The sequence below is a fragment of the Ovis canadensis genome, chromosome X (genome assembly GCF_042477335.2).
Source record: "Ovis canadensis isolate MfBH-ARS-UI-01 breed Bighorn chromosome X, ARS-UI_OviCan_v2, whole genome shotgun sequence".
In the NCBI taxonomy this organism is placed as follows: Eukaryota; Metazoa; Chordata; class Mammalia; order Artiodactyla; family Bovidae; genus Ovis; species Ovis canadensis.
In genome coordinates this window covers 126,842,655-126,863,349 of record NC_091727.1, presented here as the reverse complement: position 1 = coordinate 126,863,349, position 20,695 = coordinate 126,842,655, and the positions used below count along the sequence as shown (strand labels likewise).

At 43.2% G+C, this 20,695-nt stretch overlaps 1 protein-coding gene across 9 annotated transcripts in view; it reads right to left on the bottom strand.

Moving 5' to 3' along the window:
• Positions 1-20,695, bottom strand: part of CHRDL1 (chordin like 1) — a 142,742-nt gene that overhangs the window by 49,906 nt on the left and 72,141 nt on the right. The window lies entirely within an intron of this gene.

Genomic DNA, 20,695 nt, shown 5'->3' with positions numbered 1-20,695 from the left:
AGACAGGAATAACAACTAACATGACCAACCATCCAACCCTTCACTTGTTTGGCATTTACTGAGCACCTACTATGTGGGCATCCCTGGTGGCTCAGAGGTTAAAGCGTCTGCCTCCGATGCGGGAGACCCGGGTTCAATCCCTGGGTCGGGAAGATCCCCTGGAGAAGGAAATGGTAACCCACTCCAGTATTCTTGCCTGGAGGATCCCATGGACGGAGAAGCCTGGTAGGCTACAGTCCATGGGGTCGCAAAGAGTCGGACACGACTAAGCAACTTCACTATGTACCAGATACTGATAGGACTAGGCAGAAATTAGTGAAGAAAGACAAGGCTCCTGCCATGATGGAGCTACCAGTCTTAGACAAAGAAGGTATTAACTTGTCTCGAGGGAGGGAGTCTTTTCAGATGAGGAACCACCTATTATAACTACCCTGGTAACTTTACCGTCTCCCATGTTTTATTACACTTGGCATGTGCTTGTTCCAGCCTCTGGAGTCTGCTTGTTTTCGATGCCTCCACCAAGATGGCCCCCTTCCTTCTCCTCTTTTCCATCTACTGAAGTCCTGTCTGATTTTGAAGGACCAGCAAAAGTTCCCTTTTCTTGAACAAGTGCCCAGATTAAACTAATCATCAGTGTATAGATTAACAATAGATACAAGCAGAGCTTGAAAAGTACTTGCTGTAGGATAGTGGGGAAGAGAAATAAGGAGAGTTGTGTGTTTCCTGACAAGGAAGCTTAGAGAGTTAGACCATCCTGGGACTCTCCTACACTGTTGGTGGGAATGTAAATTGGTACACTCACTATGGAGAACAGTATGGAGGTTCCTTAAAAACTAAAAATAGAGTTGTCATATGATCCAGCAACCCCACTCCTGGGCATATATCCAGAGAAAACTATAATTCAAAAAGAACATTGTACTCCAATATTCATAGCAGAACTATTTACAATAGCCAAGACATGCAGGTGACATAAATGTCCATCAACATAAATAAGATAAATAAGATGTGGTACTGAGTAAGCCATAATTTCATTTGGGTTAAAGTAAAAATAAAAGGCACATTTTTCATTTTTACTAAGAACTTCATTGAACAAAGTATTCACTAACTTAAAGAACTTTTTGGCCAACACAATATGCAATGGAATATTACTAGTCCATAATAAAAGAATGAAATATTGCCATTTGCAGCAACATGGGTGGGCCTAGAGATTATACTAAGTGAAGTAAGTCAGGAAGAGAAAAGCAAATACTATATGCTATCACTTATATATGAAATCTAAAAAAATAATACAAATGAATTTATATACAAAACAGAAACAGACTCATAGACATATAAAATGAACTTACAGTTACCAAAGAGAAAAGGGAGAGGTGAAAGGGATAAATTAGGAGTATGGGATTAACAGATACCAACTAATATACATAAAGTAAATAAGCAACAAGGATTTACTATATAATACAAGGAACTGTGTTCAATGTCTTATAATAACCTATAGTGGAAAATAACTTGAAAAAATATATGTATAACTGAATCAATTTTCTGTATACCTGAAAAAAACACAATACAGTAAATTATAACTCAATAAAAATGTTTTTTTAAGAGACCATTCTTTCTTTCCCATGACTCAAAACTATAATGAAAATGAGTCAATTTTATGGGGGGGCAGTAAATGATGCCTCAATATAACTTAAAAAAAATTGTTCTCAGAATGTAGTTAAAAATTACAAGGGCTAGTAATAATATCCATCATCATCATAAAATAAGAGTTACCATTTATCGAGCCCCAAATAATATGCTAGGCTTTACATCACTGGTTATTAATAAGAACATTCTGATGTAGACATTAAAGTATGCCCATTTTGCTGATGAGGAAACTAAGGCTTAAGAAATGAATTGACTCCCAAGGTCATACAACTTGTTAATGGTAGCACCAGGACCTGACTGATTCAAGAGTCTTACCTCCTAGGGTGCCAATCACTTCAAACATGTCACAAGGAAAGGACCATTTAATTTAAAACTCAAACCACAGAACATGAAAGCTGTGTTATCCCTATAGAATGTATGGCCTCAAATACCCAGAAAACATCACAATTTCTTTGGCTTCAGTGATTAGAGTAACTAACTCAATTCTATACTTTGCTATATAAGTTGATCTAACTTCAATTTCTGAGTAAATCTCTCCTTTGTTGTTAAGTACTTATTAAAGACCCCTTACAGGATACAAAGACAGTTCCTTCATTTTGTTTCAAAAGAAAAAGTTTTAAATCTGAGCGAGAGTCTAACTCATACCTTTTGGCCTGGGCTGACTCTCTATTCCTGCCCAAAGTACACACACAACCAGACAGCTGCAGCTGGCATACATGAGTGAAACCCAATGGAGAGAGTACAGGAGCAGGCCATTTGCCCCCTGGGCCCTAATAATACCAAGTCTCTGTATTTTGTGGTGAAGGAAAACTAGGGTGACCTATAAAATAATATTCACCATGACTTACAGAAGCTGGTGAGTATTTGGAACGCTGAAAGAAATAAAAAAGTTTGGTTTTTTTTTTTTTTTTTTTTTTGCCTCAAGAGAATGTGGGCTGAGTTCTGAACTGTGTCTTCTACTGAGGAATCAATGAGGAGGCAACTGTGTAGGGTGAGGTTTTCCAGTGAGCCTTGACCTTGAGAGTCTTCCTTGTAACAGTCTTCAGAGAAATCCTGCATGGAGTCTATTAATCTACTCAACAGGAGATGGGGAGAAAGCAAAAACGAGGAAGACAAAATAGAATCAAAGAAAAAGAAACCAATTGTGGTGATGCTTAATGCTAGTTTTACACAACAAATTTATCTTAACAACTTCTCATTTTTTATGATTTCATTCTTCTAATTTCCCTAACAGAATGGGGGAGTGAGAATTATGAGAATGAGGCTACTGATACCTCAAAAGGTTTGGTTCATGTCACACCGCTATTAACAGAAGCATCAACAAGGAAATACAGTTTTCGTGCCTTGAATTTGTACTCTTTTCACACCATGTGTGTTAAAACTGGGGAGCAGAAAGGAAACGAAATCAGTCCCTGGAAGAGATATCTGCACTTTCAGGTTTATTGCAGCATTATTCATAATAGCCAAGATAGGGAGACAGCCTAAGGGTGTCCATCCTATACCCCATATCCTTGGATGAACGGATAAAGAAATTGTAGTGCATATATATGTGTCTGTGTGCAAGTCACTTCAGTCATGTCCAACTCTTTGCAACCCCATAGACTGTAGTCTGCCAGGCTCTTCTGTCCATGGGATTCTCCAGGCAAGAATACTGGAGTGCGTTGCCATTTCCTATATACATATATTTATTTCCTATATATATATATATATATATATATATCCTGTATATATACATGCATATATATATATTTCTTATATATATATATACACACACACACACACATTTCCTATACATGTATATAGATATAGATATACATACACACACAACGGAATATTATTCAGCCTTAAAAAGGAGATCCTGCCATTTGCAACAACATGGTTTAACCTGGAGGACATCCTACTAAGTAAGCCAGTTACAGAAAGAAAAAAATGACATAATCTCACTTATATGCGAAATCTTAGAAATAAATAGAAGCAGAGATTAGAATGGTGGTTACCAGGGGCAGGGAGGTGTGAGAAATGGGGAGATACTGGTCACAGGGTATAAAATTGCAGGTATGCAGGATGAGTAAGTCCAGACATCTAAAGTACAGCATGTTGGCTATAATTAATAATACTGTATTGTATACTGAAAATTTGCTAAGAAAGTAGATTTCAGATGCTCTCATCAAAAAATAAATGAGATGATGTTCATTAGCTTAATTGTGGTAACCATTTCAACATGTCTATCAGATCAGCATGCTGTAACCTTAAGATACATTTGTTTTTACTAAAGGAATTTTTCAAAATCTAGAGGGTGGCAGGATCATTGAGTCATAATCCAATCTTGGGCACCACTTCCCATAACCTTGCACAAGTCACTTTACCTCTTTGGGCCTCAGCTTTTCTAAGAATATGGAAGTCAAATCTCTCCTGGCATCTCTGAAGGCCAACACAGCATGTAAGGAACTGCAAAGGCAAGAACAACCACCTTGGACTGTACATTCTACCTTTTTAGATTTTCCAAGGTGGTTGGGCTTCTACCCAGCTATCCTTAGAATGCATCCTGTGTTCCTGGCCAAAAACTGGCAGAAAATTAGTCTGAAGCAAGACCGGCTTCAGGGCCCCTCAGGGGAATGCTCCAACAGAAGTGACCAGGCTCCATGGCTTCTAGCCTCCCATTTCCAGTTAAATTGCACACAGCACTCTGGGGAGGAGCGGAAGAAGGATACTGCCAGTATGCAGACGAGTATTCAGCCATCTGATTACAGTTGTGTTGCAAAGAGAGGGATGATCTATGTAAGTAGAACTCTGACTTCTGTGGTGCTCTGAAAACATCCCCTTATATTCAATGTTTCTAACCACCTTTTCTTTCACTGATGCCTACAATGCCATCAATAGAAGTCCATTCTTTTGGATTAAGTGACTGTCTATTGCCATGTGTGCGTGCTAAGTCACTTCAGTCACATCCAACTCTCTGCAACCCCAAGGACTGTAGCCAGCGAGGCTCCTCTTTCCATGAGATTCTCCAGTCAAGAACACTGGATTGGGTTGCCACGCCCTCATCCAGAGGATCTTCCTGACCCAGGAATCGAACTCACATCTCTTATGTCTCCTGCATTGGCAGACAGGTTCTTTACCACTAGCGCCACCTGGGAAGCCCTGTCTATTGCCAATCAGGTATTATAATCCCAAAACTTCTCTGAGAGGATACACACTGTCAGTAATATCTTAGTGTGAATAACCTGATGACATGTTTTTTTTTTCCCCCTTCAGAGTGACTGGTAATTTTTACCAAGAAGTCTGTGGCCCTTTCCCATGTCCTCTGGTACACCATTCTCTCCCCTCTTGGCACTGCCCCTCTTCCTGTCCTCTGAAACCCAAACTCTTCATGCTGGTGGCTCTCTTCTCCACTCTCCCCACCCTCAAATTTCTACTTCCTTAGCAGGCCAGTTCTTGGCTAGTCAGAAAGGCCTCTTGTAAGTCAGGAGATAAATCAGCTCTCAGTGTTTATGAAATAAATGCAAACCTCTCCAGAGCTCCCAGCCATGATCGCTAATCTCCTCGACTCTGAGCCCTCCCCGTTTTTGCCATTGCTATTGTTACTCTGGTTCCTATTTTATTTTTAATGGCTGATTCTGAAGACAGTGTTTCTAGTCTGGTTCTGTCTCATTCTAGTGGTGTAGTTCCAGCACATCCACAGACCATTTTGGAGGTGGTGGTGGAGCGGGGAATATGGAGATGAAGGTAAAGGGCTTGAAATGTTATGGTCCCTTTAATTCCCTTGAGACACAGGCACACATACACACACACACACACACATACACAATGGAATTCTATTCAGCCATAAAAAAGAATGAAATCTTGCCATTTGCAACAACATAAATGGACCTTAAGGACATTATGCTAAATGAAATAAGCCAGACAAAGAAAGACAAATACCATATGATCTCATGTATACATGGAATCTAAAGAATAAACCCCAAGCCTGTAGATACAGAGAACAGATTGGTAGTTGCCAAAGGCAGGGGGTTAGGCGGATGGGTGAAATGGGTAAAGAAGGTTCACAAAATTGATGGGGATGGGATGTACATCATGGTGAGTGTAGTTAATAAGAGTGTATTACTTTGTCAACAAAGGTCCGTCTAGTCAAGGCTATGGTTTTTCCAGTGGTCATATGTGGATATGAGAGTTGGACTATAAAGAAAGTTGAGCACCAAAGAGTTGATGCTTTTGAACTGTGGTGTTGGAGAAGACTCCTGAGAGTCCCTTGGACTGCAAGGAGATTCAACCAGTCCATCCTAAAGGAGATCAGTCCTGGGTGTTCATTGGAAGGACTGATGTTGAAGCTGAAACTCCAATACTTTGGCCACCTGATGTGAAGAACTGACTCATTTGAAAAGACCCTGATGCTGGGAAAGATTGAGGGCAGGAGGAGAAGGAGACGATAGAAGATGAGATGGTTGGATGGCATCACTGACTCAATGGACATGGGCTTGGGTGGACTCCGTGAGTTGGTGATGGACAGGGAGGCCTGGCGTGCTGTGGTTCATGGGGCAGCGAAGAGTTGGACACGACTGAGCGACTGAACTGAACTGTATATTTTAAGGTTGCTAAGAGAATAAATCTTAAAAGTCCTCAACATAAGAAAAAAATTTTTATATATAAATTTTTAAATATATAGATGTTAACTAAACTTACTGAGTTGATCATTTTTGAAATATAAACAGATATTGAATCATTATGTTGCACACCTGAAATAAATATGTCACACATCAATGGAAAAAAACTACACTAAATTATGAGATTTGCAAAAACTCAAAAGTTTGATTAATAAACTCTCTTGGTAAAGCTGTGGAGAATTTATACAAATACTATGGAGGCTATTTAGCAATATCATTCAGTTTTAAAATATACATATTTTTCACTGAGCAATCCTACTTTTAAGAATTCACACTACAGATATACTCACACATGTGTGAAAAATCTAAGTTATTCATTGCACCATCGTTTGTGATGGCAAAAGATTGGAAACAACTTCTGTGTCCATCAGTAGACATCTGGTTAAATACATGATGGCAGATTAATACAATGAATAGTATGCAGCTGTATAAAAGAATGAAAAAGCTTTCTATGTGCTAATACAAAAAATAGATTATTAAATGAAAAAAACTGCAAAGTGAAAAATGATTCAGATAATACACTGTGTTTTATGTAAAAAGAATATATTTTTGAAAGAGTTTATATTCACATTTGCTTATATTTTCATAAAGATAATCTGGAAGGATACATAGGAAAATACTAAAAGTTATAAGGGGGGGCTACGTTTTGAGAGGAAGGGTAAGAACTGGATGGATTGTGGACAGGAGTGAATTAGACATCTTACTGAATACTTTTACACATACCTCTATGAACATAAGGACCTCCCTGGTAGCTCAGCTGGTAAAGAATCTGCCTGCAATGCAGGAGATCCTGGTTCAATTTCTGGGTTGGGAAGGTCCCCTGGAGAAGGGATAGGCTACCCACTTCAGTAGTTGGCTTGGGCTTCCCTGGTGTCTCAGATGGTAAAGAATCTGCCTGCAATGGGGGAGACTTGGGTTTGATCCCTGGGTTGGGAAGATTCCCTGGAGGAGGGCATGGCAGCCCACTCCAGTATTCCTGGTTGGAAAATCCCCATGGACAGAGGAGCCTGGTAGGCTATAGTCCATGGGGTCACAAAGAGTCAGACACAACTGAGCGACTAAGCACAGCACAGCTATGAACATAAATACATATGATCATATATACACATATATACCTAAGCATTTACATTCTTAAGTGATACAAATGTATTTTGCATTGAAAAACTAAATTTGAAGAGTTTATACTTAAAAAAATTCTAATTCAAGGCCAGGGGCTAGACTTGATGACCATTTTGGGTCCCTTCCAAAACAGAGAACAAATGGATGGATATCAGGAGGGTAAGTAAGAAGGGAAGTGGGATGAACTGGGAGATTGGGATTGACATATATATGTCATGATGTACAAAACAGGTAACTGACGAGAACCGGCTGTACAGCACAGAGAACTCTACTCAATACCCTGTGGTGACCTAAATGGGAAGGAAATTCAAAAAAGAGGGGATATACGCATACACAGACTTCTCCCATGGCTCAGTGTTAAAGAATTCGCCTGAAGTGCAGGAGACACAGGAGATGCAGGTTTGATTCCTGGGTCAAGAAGATCCCCTGGAGGAGGGCATAGCATTCCACTTCAGTATTCTTGCTGGAGGATCCGATGGACAGAGGAGCCTGGCAGGCCACAGCTCTTCAGGTCGAAAAGAGTCAGACACAACTGAAGCAACTTAGTCCTCACGCACTAGTGCATATGCACACCACGTGGCTGATTCACTTTGCTGTACAGTACAAACTAGCTGTAAAGCAACTATACTCTAGCAAAATTTTTTAAAAAAATAAATAAACCAAGAGAACATATGGAAAAATTAAAAAAGAAGCAACCATAGAAAATCAATCCTGGTCACAGAAACCCAACTCAATTCCTACTACTGGGACAGACCTTAGCTAGGACTCCATGTTCCCAGTGTGACTATAATGAGATGGCTTTAGCCCCTTTGGGGAGAGTGGGGGGCTATTACATTGCTTTCTGAAACAGATAGTTTTAAATAAGGGTGCTGATGGGAAATCTCCTGTGCTCCTCCATGGAGCACCATTGTAGTGGAGGGAAGAACAGCCGGGCCCTCATCCTGATTAGGCTAGGTCAGAGCCTACAGCAGGGACGTGACTCATCTTGCACAATTAATACATCCCAAATAGTGGGTGTCTATAGCTCCCTTCTAAAAAGGAACTTGCTTACCCTCTGAGGCCATGGGCATGCAGGTGAGTTTTTCCTTGGGAGGCTCACTGAAATCAAAGGTATTGCTTCAAACAGGTCCATCAGCTAAAGCCTACCATTTAGATTTCTTCCTTTCAGCGCTCCAAACATTATCACTTCTTTTGCCCTGGGCTGCTCAAAGTGTTGACTTATCAAGACCTGTTGTCCTTAGGCAGAGGACTATGATTTTAAGATCTTCCCCAAAATCTCCTCCTCCATAAAAACTTAACTGTTCTGTGTCCTATCACATTGAGGCCTTGCTGGGGGTTGGAGAAGGTTAGCACTTTTTGACTAATTCATACCACAGTGCCAATGGAAGACAACACTGGAAAATAGGAAATCAGTTATTTTATTTTATTTTTTGGCCCTGTGGCATATGATATGTTAGTTGCCCCACCAGGGATCGAACCCATACCCCCTGCAGTGGAAGCAGAGAGTCTTAACTGGACTGCCAGGGAAATCCTGAAAATAGGTTCTTTTTCTAGATAATTAAATTGTACCTTGGGCCCTTGCTGCTTTATTTATAATGAGGCTATAGAGAACAGGGCAAGTAATGTGAAACATTCCAGAATTTAAGGCTCAATGTGGGGGCAATCACTGAAAACACAGCCTCTGAGAGCTGTCCAGTGTCCAAACTGCTCAAATTCCACTTCCACTACTAGTTACCACTTAATAGCTGAGCAAATCATTTAACATTCTTGAGCCTCAGTTCACCCATCTATAAAATGGGGCTGATAATACCCATCTCATAGGTTGTTGTAAAGATGAAATGAGGTAAGACACATAATGTGCTCAGCATAGTACCAGGTGCATACAGGTGCTCATTGAATGCTGTTATTGTTATATTACTATTATCTGTAATGATACGGTTTCTGGAAGGCAGAAAGCAGGTTGGTAATGGAAACAATCTGGGGCTGCCTAGTCCTTATAGTGCCTGTTATAGATTGAATGTTTGTGTCCTTTTCACCAAATCCCTATGTTGGAAACCTAATCCCCAATGTGAGGTGAAGTCTGTGAGAGTTGGGGCCTTCATGAATGGGATTGTGCCCTTATAAGAGACAATGGGAAGATGACCTCTGCTCTCAGCTATGAGAATACAGGATGAAGATGACTATCTCTGAACCACTAAGTGATCTCTCAACAGATTTGCTGGCACCTTGACTTTCCAGCCCCTTGAACTGTGAGAAATAAATGTTTGTTGTTTAAGCCATTAGTCTCTGATATTTTTATTACAGCAGCCCAAACTAAGATGACTGTCTTTCACTGCCCTGTAGGACTTCTCAAATATTGCCAGATTCTGAGTGGTGACTAGAACCACTTCTGTCATCATGTTCACCAAGAATCCTTCTATGCCTCAGCTTCCAACCAACCCGTCTGCCCTACCTGCCCCTCCCCCCCATTTCAGTGGGAAGCCCACCAGGAGAGACTTCTTTAGCTAAGTACCTGAGTTCTGGCCAGAGCCATCTATCAAACTCATAGTCTCTGTGTTGGATTTTCTGAGGGTTTCGGAGAGGTGGGTCTATGGGTCAGAAGTGTCACCAGTATGTCTGTGATTTAGTGGTCCTGAAGGGAAAAGAAACCGATTCTCCCCCTGCATTCAGGCCATTATTTCCAGTCTCCCCTCCTGCTGCACACTAAACAAAAGCCACTGTTAACTGGTTTGATTTTCATCTTTGCTCTGGTTCAGTAACTGAGCTGTTCTTTGGAAAGTAGTTCATACTTTTCAGTTCAGAATGCCTCTCCCCTTTCAACCTTCATCCATTTTGCTTCTATCCACTCTCCATGGCCCAGCTCTAGTCTCACCTCTTCAGGGAAGCCTTGTCCAAGTATTACTAATACTTTTGCATTCAAAAGTCTCTTTGGAGGAAAGAAAAAGGACTAGTAGAGCAGACTGCTCCTGCTACGGTAGAGCTTCCAAAGGTGGCAAGTTCACTGTGTCCCTAACCTCTCTTCTTCTTTTCTGCTTTGCCAGAATGCTCAAAATGGCCCAACTTCAAGCACTAGTTAGGGTAGGGCCCTGACCTTCCCAAAGGCTTAATAAGTTCATGGTAATGAATACTGAAGATTGGAACAACCAATAAAGAGCAAGGTGGTAATGGTGGGGAGAACAAAGACCACAGCAAGACACCACTTTGCATCCTCCAGGATGGTTATAATAAAAAAGAGAATAATAAATTGTTGGTGATGGTGTGGAGAAAAATGGAAATTTTGTACTACTGGTGGGAACGTAAAAATGTCAAGTGGTACAGCTGCTGTGCCAAAAAGCTTGGCAATTCCTCCAAAGTTAAACCTAGAGTTACCATATGAACCAGTAATCCCACTTCTAGGTATAAACTGAAGAGAACTGAAAGGCGGGATTCAAACAGATCCCTGTACATGAATGTTTAGAGCAGCATTATTCATAATAGTCAAAAGGTGGAAATTGCCCAGTGTCCATTAATGGACGAATTGATAAACAAAATGTGGTGTATCATACAATGACATATATTTCAGTTAGAATGGATGAACCTTGAAAACATTATGCTTAGTAAAAGAAGCCAGACACAAAAGGTCACATACTGTATGATTTCATATTTATGAAGTATCCACAATAGGCAAATCCACAGAGACAGAAAGAAGCTCAGTGCATGCCAGGAGCTGAGGGGAGGGGAAAATGGACTGCTGACTGCTAGCGGGTATGAGACTTCCTTTTGGGGATGATGAAAATATTCTGGAATTAGAGAGTGGCGGTGGTTGCAATATCTTGCAAATACACTAAAACCAACTTAACTGTACTCTTTAAAAGGATAAATAGTATGTGAATTATATCTCAGATAAATCTTTTTCCCAAAACCCTAAAAGATGAAACTTCCTACAATGCAGACACAAAGGCTGAGTATCAACACTGGGCAAGCCTGGACAAAATGAAGGTGCTGTATATCCTGGTGACAGGGAGGCAGGTCAAGAATAGCAAAAGTAAATGAAAAAGCCAAGGGAGAAGCTCAAAGGGGTGGTGGGGGTGGATCCCCAGTTATCATCTTGTCCATGGGTTATCTGCCTTGGGAGATGCAGTAAGTCTGCCAGACAGCTGAGCTAAAGCAGGGGGCCAATGCGAGGAGGGCTTTCCCATTTGGAATCTTTAAGGAGACTCTTTAGCACAACTAGTGGCCTCCCTACTCCAACCCCCAGGGCAATCCTCATGGGGTCCCGGGCCAGGAAATTCCTGCAGCAGATTCAGCAGATCACTCTGCAGCTATATAGACAGACACAACACTCTGTCCCAACCAAGAAGGTGTTGAGTGAGAGGAAACAGTCATCTGCCCATCCCCCTTTTCATCCGGAACCCATCTGTGGGCTGTTTTTCATCCCACTTCCATTCATGTTTCAGCTCCTGTCAGTCAGTAGCTGACCCTGCCTGAAAATGTTGTCTTGTCAGACAGATGCAGAGAAGGAGGGCTGGAGGAAAGGTTTTGTGCAAGAGGTGAGTCTGTCTCTGGGAGGCAAGCAGGGAGCTGGCAGGCTGGGCACTCCATCTGGGAAAGAAGAAGAGCACAGGTATTCTTGGCTGGGTTGGGCCACTGACTGGCTGTGTGATGGGACCACTGTCACTTTGCATTTCTAGGCCTCAGTTCCAAAAGAACTTTCTGCATTCGTGAATATGTATGTGTTGGTTGGGGTTAGTCGTTTCACTTGCTTCTACTTCACAGGAACAGAGGAGAAGCAAATGCATTCTACTTTTTGAAAAGGCTTAGGGAGAAAAGGGCTTCCCTTGTAGCTCAGTTGGTAAAGAATCTGCCTGCAGTGCAGGAGACCGGGCTTCGATTCCTGGGTCGGGAAGATCCGCTGGAGAAGGAAATGGCAACCCACTCCAGCATCCTTGCCTGGAAAATCTCATGGACAGAGGGCTGCAGTCCATGGGGTCGCAAAGAGTCGGGCATGACTGAGCGACTAACACTTACTAGGGAGAAAAGAAGCTACATGCAACATGGACAGTTAATTCTGATTATCTCCAGGTTACCAAGGGCAGTCCATCAGAAGGCAAAAAAAGATGAATAACTGAGTCTGCTCCAGCAGTCTGGTGTCCAGAGCTTAAACACCCCGTGAGAGTTCTGCCAACCCAGGAGAGACCCCTCAGCTTGTGATTTGCTGCCTCTCAGGTAGGAGTTCTAGCTTCACTGTGTCGGTCACCTGCCTGTGGGCAAGCACTCGGAGCTAAAGCTGGATATGGAGCAGCATCACGGCATGGCCTAGCCAGGGTGATAAAGCACATCTTGGAGATGCCTCCCCTTGGCTAAAGAACACTCTACCTCAGACCAGCCAGTCCTGACCCCCACTGTGTTTCTTGCCAGCTCTTCCCTGACTCATGCTAGACCCAACTACCACCACTGACGGTCCTCTGCCTCTTCAAATCCTACCCAGCCCTCACCATCTGTCAAACAGACTCTGATTTCTGGCAGCAACTCTACTGGTCTGTCTGTACTCTACAGTCTAGCACTTGCTAACAGTGGACTGCTTGCTGAGTGATGACCAAATGCAAAGGAGGCAGGGCTTCTGTCTTGACCTGTCTATCTCTAGCACTGGAACAAAGGGACAAACATCCAAATAGTGACATGTCTTCGAATGTTGAGGGTCTATTACTAATTTTGTTAAGTGGTAAGGGTATACCTCCAGGGGTGAGGTGGTTTTTAAGTCTTAAGAGACTTGGAGGTAAATAAATAGGACTATAGAGAATGATTCTGAAGTGAGTTTTGAGCATCTGAGTGTACATGCTGTCTTCAGGAAGAATGGTCTGTAGGTACCATTAGATACTCCAAGCATTCCATGACCCAAAAGAGCTGACCCCCCCCCCCCCATTTTAATACAAAGCAAGGAGCCTGTGGGTTTCACCTCAGGGCTAGGCACACTCATTTTCAGCTTTCTGTTTGCTGAGGGCTGTTACTGGTGAAATTGTCCCATAATCGAATCTGTTTGCTGAGGGCTGTTACCGGAACTTCTACGCTCTTTCCTGTCAAAGTGTCTTCTTCCAGTTTACTGAACAGCTTTATCGTCAGCTCCATTATTCAGCCCATGGACCATTCCAATCTCATTACCCTTCTCGGGTTTCCCATGTACATCTCCAAGAGGAAACTGGAAATGGCCTTCTCTCTTCAGAGATGGAAATGAGACCTAGAGCCTTCAAGGGGACACCATTATTTAGTGCCAAAGCCAGGATTCAAACTTAGGTTTCCTAATTTTACACAGAGCCACAAAACCTGAGAGCAAGAGAAGCCTGCTAAGATAGAGTCAAACAACTGAGGAAGAAGATAAAACACAAATCCCTTTGTTTTCAGGGAGTAATTATCGAATGTTCATCTGAACTTGGGTGTTGTAGCCCAACACAAAGAACCCCTTAAGCAGTGGATCTGATAGGTTCCTCTTCTTTTGCTAATGATATGATGTTTTTTTTTTTTTAAAATTAAATTATCCAATGCTATAATAAGTGGATTTGCAGTTGAGATGAAAATGTTAAATCAACTCTTCTGCATGACACCTAATTGTTAATGACAGGTTTTGTGGTAACGTGTGTCACTCACTGTCTTCCTCTTCTCCCTAAATAAATTAAGAATGAGTTTTACTGTTACTTGGTTAGTTCTAAACCTTTGGGAACCAGGCTTTTTTTTTTTTTTTGAAGGTCAATGACCCTTTGAAATGGACAAATTAGTCAGTACCCTCAAGCAGCATTTACAGAAACAATGTGAGGCATCTGGTCGAGACAGCGGGGTGTGCGGTCAAGCATTCCTTTGTATTGCCGACACCAGCATTTCCCAAGTCTGCTGTGCAGAGCACTACTAGTCCACAAGATGCTCTGTGAAAACAAAATTCTGTGCTTCAGATACAGTTGGGAAAAGATCCATAGTCTGCTCACAATATCCTTCTCGGTGTGTTAAAGATGATCTCAGAAATCCCTGAGTAAAGAAATCCATTTAACTAGAACCCAGCATTTTCTCCAACTGACTTTCCTGAGCCACCAGACCTCTTTTTTCTCATCTGTTGTTTTTGAGTCGCTAAGTCCTGTCCGACTCTTTCCGACCCCATGGGCTGTAGCCTGCCAGACTCCTCTGTCCATGGGATTCTCCAGGCAAGAATACTGGAGCAGGTTGCCATGCCCTCCTCCAGGGGATCTTCCTGACCCAAGGATTAAATCCGTGTCTCCTGCATCTCCTGCTTTGCAGGTAGATTCTTTACCACTGAGCCACCTGGCAAGGCCCTCTCTTCTGTGTAACAGCTATGAATATCCCAGGAACACCCTTTGGGAAGTCCTGCCCTACACCACATAGAGTAGTTAGATATTTTGAGGCTGTGGATGTTTGCCATCTCATGGATACTCTAAAGTACTGAATTGAGACCCGGCTGCCACTTCTGGTCATTCAGCCTTCAGCTGAGACCTAGCTGAATGTTTCTCCAACCCAGCTACATAGCATCTTCTGAATCTTTTCTTTCTTTCTTTCATGTGCAACCTCTGCAAGGCAAGAGAAAACACCCCCTGTGAAATACTCTAGAGCACTATTAACGAAACATACAGTCTGGCCCTTGCAACTACAGCCCAGTGACATTAGGCACTGGACAAAGAAGTCCAGCTGTGGAGTTTGGATTGTTCCTGTACACGGTGAGAAGCCAGTAAAGTGATCTGAGCAATGCAGTTATTTGATGGAGATTTACATTTCTGGAAGACTGTGCTGGGATGAGTGGAGAGGCCGTGGGCTTGGAGGGAGGACTTATCAGGAGGCTAGTGAAAGAGCCTATTGCTATCACATTACAGACTAAAGGAAGAAAAGAGGCATTCAGTACTTGAGGATTAATTGAGAAAACTTATCCCCAAACAGGCTTTTTGTTGTGTTTGGAAAAGTGTTAACAGCAGGCTTCAGAAACTGGTCCCTGGAGGCCATTGGCAGAGGCTACAGGGGAGGCGGCGGCAGATGAAGCCTCAGGGCTGCTGGAACAGTCCAGCGCTGTTGGGAAGACGCAGTCCACCTCCTCCTGGAGACCCAAGGAGGCAGCACATCTGTCTGCCATGTCACCAAACTACCAGAGGAAAGCAGAAAGTATCCTGTTTCTCCTCCTAGGAAATCCTTTAAGAACTGAAGCCAAAGTTCCTGCCAGGCAAAGAGGAACAAGGTGAGCGTACACAATATAGAGAACAAAAGGACATGTTAGATTTAAAAGGACTCCATCGCTGATTGCCATGGGGTGGTGACTGTCCCTCAGCAAATGGAAGCATGAATACTAAAGACATGTCACCGATGCATGCAAATTTCCAGTTTGAAAGTGGGATTCTTCTTCTGGCAGTCAGGCATTCATACCATGGCCCCTCTCCTCATTATAAAGTTATTAGAGGGGAAGGTGATTGAAGAGGTCAAAGAGTAAGTAAGTACACAAGGTTTGTTACCATCTTTGGATTTGCCAAGGCTAGAAAAAGCAGTATGAGGCTCAATCACAGCTTTGGACCAGTAATTCTCAAACAGGACCTCAGTTCTCAAGTGGACCACGCTCTCCGGTGGGAACAGTTTTCAGGCTCCCCTCATCGGCCCATCCTAGATTGGGAATCACTGAGCAGAGTGAGAAATGTCACTGATGGGAGTGAGGCACAGGCAGACAATCTAGAGGCAGAAAAGAACTGAAAGCCACACTTAACAGTAACTGCATTAGTAGCATCAATAACACTAGCGCCTGATCATTACTGACTCATATTTATGTTGTATATTCATGTTCATTAGCTCTTTTCTCCTCCCATAGCCACCTTTCGAGGTAGACATTGTTATTATCTTCCTTTACAGCTAAGGAAACTAAGGTTAGGAAGTGATCAAACCAGAACTGGAGACAAGGTCTCAGGCCCAAGACATGGAGCTCCAGGGCACTGCTCCTAAGATCTAGGTTGCCTTATCTGAATCTACAGCTGGGATAAAATAGCCCCCAACACTAAATCTTTTTTTTTGTCACTCTAATTGCTTTTCCTAAGTTCTTCTCACTGTTGCCTCTGAAAAGGAAACCACTCTGTCCATCACACATACAGCCACAGAGAAGATCTAAAAAAAGAAGGTAGTGGATCAAAAGGAAGTACCTGAATACCTCAACTCATGTTACCCTCAAATGGTTGGGGAGAATGAGAGAAAGGGTGGGGGACGAAGCTATAACACTGGGTTGTACCTTCTTGAGAATGGGAAAGGGAAGGGATGTTTTAAACACTTCAGATTACCTTATTAGTTACTCAGCCAAAGAAATCATCTTGGAACAGAACAATTCCCTCTATAGAACTACAAATGGTGTTGGATGGTCAGCTTCTCTTCTCACAGATCACCAACACTCTACTCAGATGTTGTGTGGGAACCAGTAGCATTAGTGTCACCTGAGAACTAGTTAGAAATGCAGAATTTCAGACCACCTCCCCCATCCAGATCTCCTGAATCAGCATCTGCAAATTCCCAGGGCTTCGTGTGTACATTCAAGTTTGAGAAGCACCACCGCTTTAGGGCTTCTGTTTGTAGAGCTCATTTCTTCAGAACCTTCCATAGTCCTAGAACTGAGTTGGCTTCTCAAAGGTTAATGGGTCTTGAAAAGGCCTTTTACTCCAGTTCTGGCTGTATGTGAACAGTGTTGGTTCCACATTGCCTCAATCTATGTCCCATGGGGGTACAAATGCAAATGATCTTATAACTGTGTTCCCTACCAACCATAATCTTTGTCTCCAACACCCACGTCTACAAGAAATGTTGAAATACATATAACTCAAGACGAGGATTCTGGGAAGTGAAGGTATGTATGCAAATACTTTGGGACAACGGCAGTGGTTCTCAACTGAGGTTGATGTTCCCCCCAAGGGACGTTTGGCAATGTTGGGAGACAATTTTCATTGTCATGAGTTGGGGAGGGTGGTCTTGCATGGAGCAGACCCTTCCCTCCCCACAGCATTGCCCTTGTTATGTTTAGCCACTGAGATGTTGGGACTGTCAGAGCAATTAGCTTACCCTAATTATTCCATCTTTACTCCCTCCCCTGAAATCATTCACTGTAAGTTTCAAGGTAGCCCATGCTGCTGCTGCTGCTAAGTCGTTTTAGTCGTGTCCGACTCTGTGCAACCCCATAGACGGTAGCCCACCAGACTCCCTGTCCCTGGGATTCTCCAGGCAAGAACACTGGAGTGGGTTGCCATTTCCTTCTCCAATGCATGAAAGGTAGCCCATAATAATGCATTAATATACCCTAATACCACTTCCTACCATTCATTCTCCCTCTTCCATCTTGACAACTGCTCTCCAATAGCCTGAAGGGCAGGAAATGCCCAGAGTCAATATGCAGAGAACTTCTGCTTGGATTCAAATTCCCATTGTGTGTGTGTATTAGTTGCTTAGTCATGTCTGACTCTTTGAGACCCCTAGACCCCATAGCCCACTAGGTTCCTCTGTCTATGGAATTCTCCAGGCAAGAATACAGGAGTGGGTTTCCATTTCCTTCTCCAGGGGATTCTTCCTGACCCAGGGATTGAACTCAGGTCTCCTGAATTGGAGAGAGATTCCTTACCATCTGAGCTATAAGGAAATTCCTATATTCCCTATATTTAGGAAATCCTATAATTCCCATTAAGTAAAGTAAAATCAAACCCAATTGTTCTCAAGCCTGTTGCCCAAGGACAATCAATCCTTGGATCCAATGGCCTGAAGAAATTGGCTGGGAGGTCTGACTTCATGTTCACGGCTGGCCGGCACAACATTTAAAGGAATGATTACTATCCCAGTCCTTTAGTTCCTAAGCTATCTCTTCATGTGTCAATGTCAACGACCAGCAAGACTGAGGTGAAACCAGGCAGGGTTGGGAAAATAGACCTTAGGCCAGATCACCTAAGAGCTAGGCAAGGAAGGACATGAAGATGAAACCGGGGAAGCAGTTCCTAGAGTGTATGGTAGACATTAGGGCTGGTTATCAATATTCCACCTCTATTCCTGCTGGGCGCACAGCAGCACTGTACTTCCCAGTCCCCCAGAAGTCAAAGTGTGGCCACATGACTTGCTCCAGGCAATGGCACATGAACAGAAGTAATTGTGTCACTTCTGGGCAGAAGTACATAAGAGGCAGGACACAACTTGCTCTGTTCCTGTCCCATGCCACTGGCACTAATCTCCATATAGCAAGGCCCTGTCAGTTAGGGTCCCCGGATGAGAATGATATGTGCTGAGCTGAGACAGACATGCAACCAACCTTTGTTGGTTCAAGCCACTGAGATTTGTAGGTTGTGACTGCATCATAATTTAGTCTATTCTGATTGTTATAGGGTATCCAACATCTGACCAAGAACAGATTTTCATATTCAAATTGGGAAAGATGAAAAATACTCCTGATTTTTTTTTATCTCTTCCTCCAAGGAATTGAGGATAAAACAGTGGTCCCTTCCTTGTAGTCCCTTGAACAGCTGAAACCAGGTCTCCCTGACTAATTGGACTTAGTCCATTGTGTCTAGAGCAGGGGTCATGGGTCAAATTTGATCTGCAATTTGTCTTATAAATAAAGTTTTAGTGGACCATGCCCATTCATTTACATAGCCTGTGCCTGCTTTCATACTACAGAAGAGTTGTTGCAACAGAGACTGTAGGTCTGCAAAGCTAAAATATTTACTATCTGATTCTTTGCAGAAAAAAAAAAAAAATCCTGACCCCTGGTCTGCTGCTGCTGCTAAGTCGCTTCAGCCGTGTCCAACTCTGTGCGACCCCATAGACGGTAGCCTACCAGGCTCTTCTGTCCCTGGGATTCTCCAGGCAAGAATACTGGAGTGGGTTGCCACTTCCTTCTCCAATGCATGCATGCATGCTAAGTCGCTTCAGTCGTGTCCAACTCTGTGCAACCCTATGGACAGCAGCCCGCCAGGCTCCTCTGTCCATGGGATTCTCTAGGCAAGAATACTGGAGTAGGTTGCCACTTCCTTCTCCAGACCCCTGGTCTATAAGATGTCAAATGGAAACGGATCCATGGAGGGTCTGGAAAAGAAATCCAACAGCACTGCCACTGGGAGTAAAGAATACATACTCTTGGTAGCTATGTAGCTGAGAGCACACACAGATCAAGAGTTGGTACTGGCAGGATTTTACTGAGTGCTTCAGGCCTTTGTGGAGACAGAGAAGCGAAGGGAGCCCTGATACAAATGACTTCCAATAAGCACATCTTTACAGCTCTGTTGTTTAGCAGCCCCTCTCCCTCAGCATCGAGATGGGGACAGGATCAGAACAAAGGATATACACAGTATATGTCAGGATTAGTGAACCTGACAGTCCTCAGGATGACTCAGTGGAAAGCTGCTTAAGTGCTGGCTCAAAATGATTCACTGCCTGGAGATTCCATGGCAAGTGAGATTCTTAGGCTAAACTGGGCGGTACGGTTTGTCCACCTCCCTGAACCCAGCAGCACAGGGTGAGCAGGCTGGCCCTAAGTGAAGGAGCAGACTCTTGGAGGGGCTGATGAGGGTCTCAGCCTGGTGGATGCAGCCTCCACTGTGGCCACTGGCTGCCCTCTGGGGGTGGGGGTGTATATGGTGTGGCTGGAATGCTAGGAATTCTGGGCTGGCTTAGCAAGCACTCCAACTGGCTTGGTGTTCTTTCTACATGCTCCAAAGACTTTCTGCAGTGTCCTTGGCATCCAATGACTATACTTGGGCTTAAGATTTTAGGGCTGGGCGGGTCCCTTGGATGCCTTCTATCTCAGCACTGGATCACTCCTTCTTTAGGTGGTACCAGCAAACATGCTGACCATTTCACTGCAGATGGGACGTGGGCCATTTGCTCCCTTCCTTGGCCTGGTTCTTGGAAATGTTGCCTGGAGGAGCCAGCTTCTTGGCTGAAGCTCAGCACTGGGTGGCTATGAACAGGTTTTGCCTTAGTTCAGCTAGTGTTGAGTTATTGTTGGTGGCTCTGGGTTGGGGGCAAAGGCCTGGGCTGGGAAACAGGGAGAGAAGAAGCGAGTTGAATGGATACTGTGTTTGGACCTATGAGTTGAATAGTCTTCCTTGTCAGCAGTTGATTTGGAAGTTAGTTTGGATGGGGTGCCTTCTCTCCATTCTAATGTGACCAGTGAGCTACAGAGCCCAAGTCCTACTTTTGGAACCTTTCGTTTTTAGGTGATTGTGTTTGGCCAGAAGAAAAGTAGAGAACCGGGGGAGTCATGCCTGAAGTTCCTGGTTACCATGAAGTCTAGAGAATTCAGA